This window comes from Pelophylax lessonae (assembly GCF_965119305.1).
Source record: "Pelophylax lessonae genome assembly, chromosome: 4".
Taxonomy (NCBI): domain Eukaryota; kingdom Metazoa; phylum Chordata; class Amphibia; order Anura; family Ranidae; genus Pelophylax; species Pelophylax lessonae.
The window spans coordinates 441,578,847-441,584,846 of record NC_138771.1 but is presented as its reverse complement, the minus strand read 5'-3'; positions in this window follow the sequence as shown (position 1 = coordinate 441,584,846).

Below are 6,000 nucleotides of genomic sequence, written 5' to 3'. Positions count from 1 at the left end.
AGGGGGGGGGGAAATGTAGGAGGGGAAGGGAAACATCACCAGCCAAGGACCGTCACGCTGTATACGTTATAAAGTATCACAAATTACCTTTCCACAAATACATCAACAGTTTGTGGAAATTGCCACATGAGTCCAAAATGAGGATTGGTCAGGAACAAATCATAAAGAAAATAAATAAACATATGGCTCCCAGGAAGCGGTTATCAAAAAAAGCCTTACAAAGGCACAATTCCGTTTGTGGAATGAGCAGATTTTTAGATTTTTATTTCTCCCAGAGTCTTTGTGGCCCTATCTCATGACTGCCAGGTGGAACAGGGGACCAACGTGCATGGGGTAGGGGTCCCGTCAGGTGTGAGTGGGGTAATATGTCTAAATGCAAGATTGCAAGACAGTCTCTATCCCAGGAATGGTTTGTAGGTTAAAACCTCATTAATTCCTGGGGGTTTGATGGCATCCAGCGACTCAATCCAGTAAGTTTCTTTTTGTAAGATGCGCTTGTCCCAATTACCCCCGCGGGGGTCTGGGGCAATGACATCCAAGACCGTGAATTTCACAGTTTTGTTATTGTATCCATGATGCAAACCAATGTGCCTGGTGACACTCGTTTGTATGGTTCTGCCGTCAGAGTGGTAGATGTGGTCCCCAATACGTTGGCTCAACTTGCGAATCGTCTTGCCGACGTAGAAGGCCCCACATTGACAGGTCATCAAATAAACAACACCTTGCGTGTTGCAATCGGCAAAGTGTTGGGGCCTAAAGTATCTGCCGTTGGGTAATCGGACCTTAGGTCCGCAAAGGATCCAGGGACATTTGTCACAGGATCCACAGGGATAAGTACCTTTTTTAGGAAATTGAGGGGTGTTGTCTGGTCTATAGTGACTTTTTGTCAAGCGGTCACGAAAGGAAGTCGCACGTCTGAATACCAGATTAGGTCTGGTACCTAGATATTTGGCCAAGATATGATCCTGAGTAAGGATAGGCCAGTGTTTGCTGAGGATCCTGCGTAAAAGATTGTCATGTGCAGAAAAGGTGGTAATGAATCTGACATTTTGATTGACCTGTTGGTTCTTGACTTTGTAGAGAAGTTCAGTTCTCAACCAGGACATAGCCCGATTGTATGCTTTTCTGAGCAGTTTTCTGGAGTAGCCCCTCACAAGTAGGCGCTCTTGCAAGTGTTTGGCTTGTATTTTAAATTTGTGTTCCGTGGAGCAATTCCTGCGGAGTCTTAAATATTGGGCATAAGGAATGCTGTTTATCAGGGGGGTGGGATGGGCACTTGCTGCGCATAGGATCGTATTGCCAGCACTAGGCTTGCGATAAAGATCGGTATCAATAGATCCATCTGGCAAGAGACTGATCTTCACGTCCAAAAAAGGAATTTCGAATTCATTGAAAGAATAGGTGAATTTTAGATTCATATTGTTATGATTTATAGCTGCAAAAAAGAGCATCAGATCCTCTTGAGTTCCCGTCCAAATGATGAGCAGGTCATCAATGAATCTGTGCCAGATGAGTATATAGGGCAGCCATCTATCCATATTTTCGTCAGAGAAGACCAGTCGTTCCCAAGCGCCAAGGTAGAGATTGGCATAAGAGGGTGCGCAGCAAGTGCCCATCGCAACCCCCTGAATTTACAGGTATATTTGATCAAGGAAGGTGAAATAGTTTCTGGTGAGTATGAACCTGAGGAGTCTGAGAACAAACTCCATTAGGGGCCAGGTAGTGTGGTCCTGCTCTTTAAGGAAGGACTCCGCCATTCGGATGCCCTGGTCGTGCGGGATACTTGAGTACAAAGCCTCAATATCTATGGCAACGAGCAGGGCATCCGGAGGGACGTGAATCTCTTCCAAATGTTTGAGCAGGTCAGTGGTATCTCGGATGTGAGACGGAAGTCTCACAACATGTGGTAACAGAAAAGAGTCCACATACCTGCTGGCATTCTCAGTGAGTGATTGGTTTCCTGAAACAATTGGCCTACCGGGGGGGCGCTCAAGGTTCTTGTGTACCTTAGGCAAGGTATAAAAAGTCGGGGTCTTGGGGTGTTTGGTATTCAAAAAATTATAAGTGTCTCTGTCAATCAAACCATCGGTGAAGGCATTTGAACATAATGATTTAAATTCATGGATGAAGTCCTGAATATTATCGGGAGAGATAGGAAGGTACCAATCTCGATTATTCAAGACCTCCAGGCACATGGTTTCATACTGAGAAGGGGACAGAACAACAATGTTACCACCCTTGTCGGCTGGTTTTATGAGAATATCTTTATTGGCTTGAAGTTGCTTAAGAGCCTCTGTCTGCTCAGGACTTAAGTTGCTGGGTATGGAGGGCCACGTCGTTTGTTTGATTTCCAATGATACTCTTTGGACAAACGCCCAAATATTGGGGTTGGTCGTCAAGTCGGGGAATTTCTCCGACTTGGGCTTGAACTTGCCGACCTTGGAGGAGGGAACCAAGGCCGATGAGTTCGTTGCCTGAGAATCAATGGAATCTATAAAGGAGCACACTTCGGTGTTGCCCTCTTCATAAAGGAGAACCAAGTCTCGAAGTGCTCGGCTTTCTGCCATAGTGAGGTGCTTGGTCTGCTCCGCTAGTTGTTTCTCCAGCATTTTTTGTTTTCTGTCATCGTCATAAAGATATTTAAAGGTTAGATTACGAGCAAATAAATGCAAGTCTTTAATGGTTTCTGACGAATCCAAAGGCCTGGAGGGACAGAAACCTAGACCGAGACCAAGCACCTCCCTATGGGCAGTAGATAATGCAAAGTCAGTCAAGTTGATGATATTGAAATCATTGGAAGCAGTGGAATGGTTGTTTAATGAGTTTTGGACTTTATGTAAATGTCCAGGTTTCCCTGTTTTACATTTCTCGGAGTTTGAGGGTTGGGTAGCCCTAAAAAACCGTCATCTGTAGATGTGGATGCAGAATCGTCAGAGGGTGTGGTGGGTGTCAGACCTTTGTTTAATATTTTTTGTAAAGTGGGTGCTAAATTGGTCATGTGAGTGGGTGTTTTTAATTGTGCGTTAGTGTCCGGTTTTTTCTTGCTATTGCCATGAGATTGTGTAGGTGAGGGGCCTGTGCTGCCTCGACCTCTTTTTTGTGATTTAGTGCGTTTGTTTGGGATAGAGTGACCTTGTCTAGAGAGTTGTGAAGTATGTGAAATGGAACTGGAAAGTGAAGAATCGGATTCCAAAACTTCATCTGTGCGATTCGAGTGGTGTTTCGTGTGTGTTTTGACATTCCGTGAAGTGCGTATTTTACTGTTCCATCTGTAAGCATAGCCTTCAGCGAAGGCTTGCTTGTCCTTTTGGAACTTGTTTTGCTTTTTCACAATAATTTCCTTATTCATAACTTCCAATTTATTTTTCACTTCCAACCAGTTGGTGGAAAAGGTTGGCAGTTCAAAGATATGTTCAAATTGGGTATTCATTGCATCAACTTCTTTATCCAATGATATCATATCCAACTTGTACTGGACTACGAGTGATTTCATTAGATCTGTACTGCATTTATTAAGGATTTCTTCCCACTCCTTTTTAAAACTTTCAGAGGGATCTCTGAGAGTAGGGAGGGTATGAATTCTCAAGCCTTGGGGGCTAATATTGTCATCTATGTATTTTTGGAAATACTCGATATGCCAGTACAAGTGTGATTTACGCTTGAGCAGACCTTGCATTTTGTTCAAATATATTCGGAGGTCTTCCTCTGCTTTAGTCCGAGATCCACATGTGGATTGAATACCTGACATAAACCCCGTCCAAGCCACACCAAGCAGGTCCATGATTCCCAACAGCACAAGGTCCCGAGGCACCCGCGGACAAGAGATGGCAATGACTCAAAAAATAATGGAGAAAAAAAGAGGAAAGAAAAATTATTAAGTAATTAGATAACCACTACATGGGAGAGTTCAAAAAAGAGAGACCAATAACCTTAACAGTTTAGACTCTAAATAGAACAAATATTGCACAATATATTATTTCAAACACTTCTGGCACTAGGCCAGAGAAAAGGAAGGCGCCCTCGGGTGTGTTATCCACCCTGAATTAACAATAAAGGATTAAAGTGTTTGATATACAAGACATGTTAGCAAAGTACCGACATCCCAGTTGAATAATCAATTTGTGGTAGAAAAAGACTACCAAAAAAGATGGATGGGGGCTCGAGGTGTTCGAGCCTTCATCCAGAAAATACATGGAAGGCCATGAATGAGAGAGAGGTGTAGAGAAGGGGAAAAACAAAAGCTGGATAAAAAAAGGGGGGAAGAGAAAAAGAAAATGAAGAGAAAGAAAAAGGGAGGGGGAGAGAAGGGGGACAGGAGGAGAAAAAAGAAGGAATAAAGAAAAAGAGGAAAGAGAAAGAAAATGAAGAACAAAGAGGCAAAAATAGAAAAATGAGAAAAAAGAAGAAAAAAAGGGAAACAGAACAAAGATCCAAGAAAAAATGATGAGGGCTGGTGGGATTTTAATGGTACCGTAGAAAAAATCATAGAAGAGGTGATAAAATCAAGTATTTTATTTATACATCATTAAAAACCAGGTAGGGGAAGACATTTGTATATGTATAAAAACATATCAACGGGTACATACAATACAGTAACAAAGGTATAGACAATAGGCGATGATGGATATATAGCTCATCCGGTGTGCAAGACCTCGGAGAATTAACCCAACATGTTTCGCAGCCTATTTGGGGCTGCTTCTTCAGGGGTCTGTAACATGCTATATAAGAAGAGAGTTTTAATAGACCTATGTAGAAACAAAACAAGTGATGAATAAACAAACAAGATACAACTTAATGGTTAAACATGCACATGCGGCTCCTGTGTGTACAATGCACAGCCCATCACCACAAATCGTCACCCAGCAGTGCACCAAGGAGGAAGAGAGCCCGGGATCCCCACAATACGTCTTACCCACGGATGTGGAGGAGAAATAAGACAAGGATAGTCAAATGGCGTATGTGTTGTGAACCAAACGAGGCACCCAGGGGGATACCAATAGGGTTCGAAAAGTAAAAAGAGAGAGAACACCTAAAGTTTCCAAAGGGATATCCAAGGGAAGTGTTTGCTGAAGCAGGTAAGAGTAAAAATAAAACTTAAAAAGGCAATAATTTACCTTCAATGGTACTGAATTATATATGACTCGATAATGAGACAGAGTGATTTGGAACCCAAAAGCTCCTATCTCTAAAGAGAGAAATATAGAATATATTTAAAGACATAACTACTCCTGACAAAAAAGCAACTTAGGAGGACAAGAAGGAAAGAAAGGGAAGGGGAAAGGAGCCAGAGAACATAAAAAGAGAAAAAAAGATAGAACAAAAGAAGCAACACAGGGAAAGAAAGAAATGGGAAAAAATGGAAAGGGGGACAAAACACACACCAAACATAAAAAAAGGAAGAAAAAAGGGGGTGGGAAAGGAGGGGGGAGGAGGAGAAACAAAGAAGGAAAAGCAAATGAATAAAAAGAAAAAGAAGGAAACGAGAAGGAGATGGCTACCTCACAGAGAATGCTGATAAATTATGGAGAGGCCGATGGAGGAAAAAGCAGCTAAGCATCTACAGATACAGTGGGTAGTGTCTAGTTGTCATGCTCGTTCTGAGGTACGCCAGAGGAACCACCTAAAAGTATCCAGATAGGGTTGACCCAGTAGCGCAAAGCACCTAATGGGGAGATACAGAAATAATTTGAAATTGAGACATAGCCTGAGGGTTCGCATGATAGCAAACCTCCGGGCATGGCCATCAATCAAGCAACAGACCTCCGGGCATGACCAACGACACGTACTTACCCACATGTATTCCGATGGAGAGCATGGCCTTCTCACATAGGTATAAAACGCCAAACCTCCCGCTTATATACTACCTCAACCCGACGCCGGACGCACGTCATAGACATGCGCCACGGCGTGGGTCAGATCCTCAACAATGCGCACACCGGAAGCGCGCATAGTGCTGCACTGAACTCGGCCGCACCACGCAGCCGCGTGCAGCCATGGAGA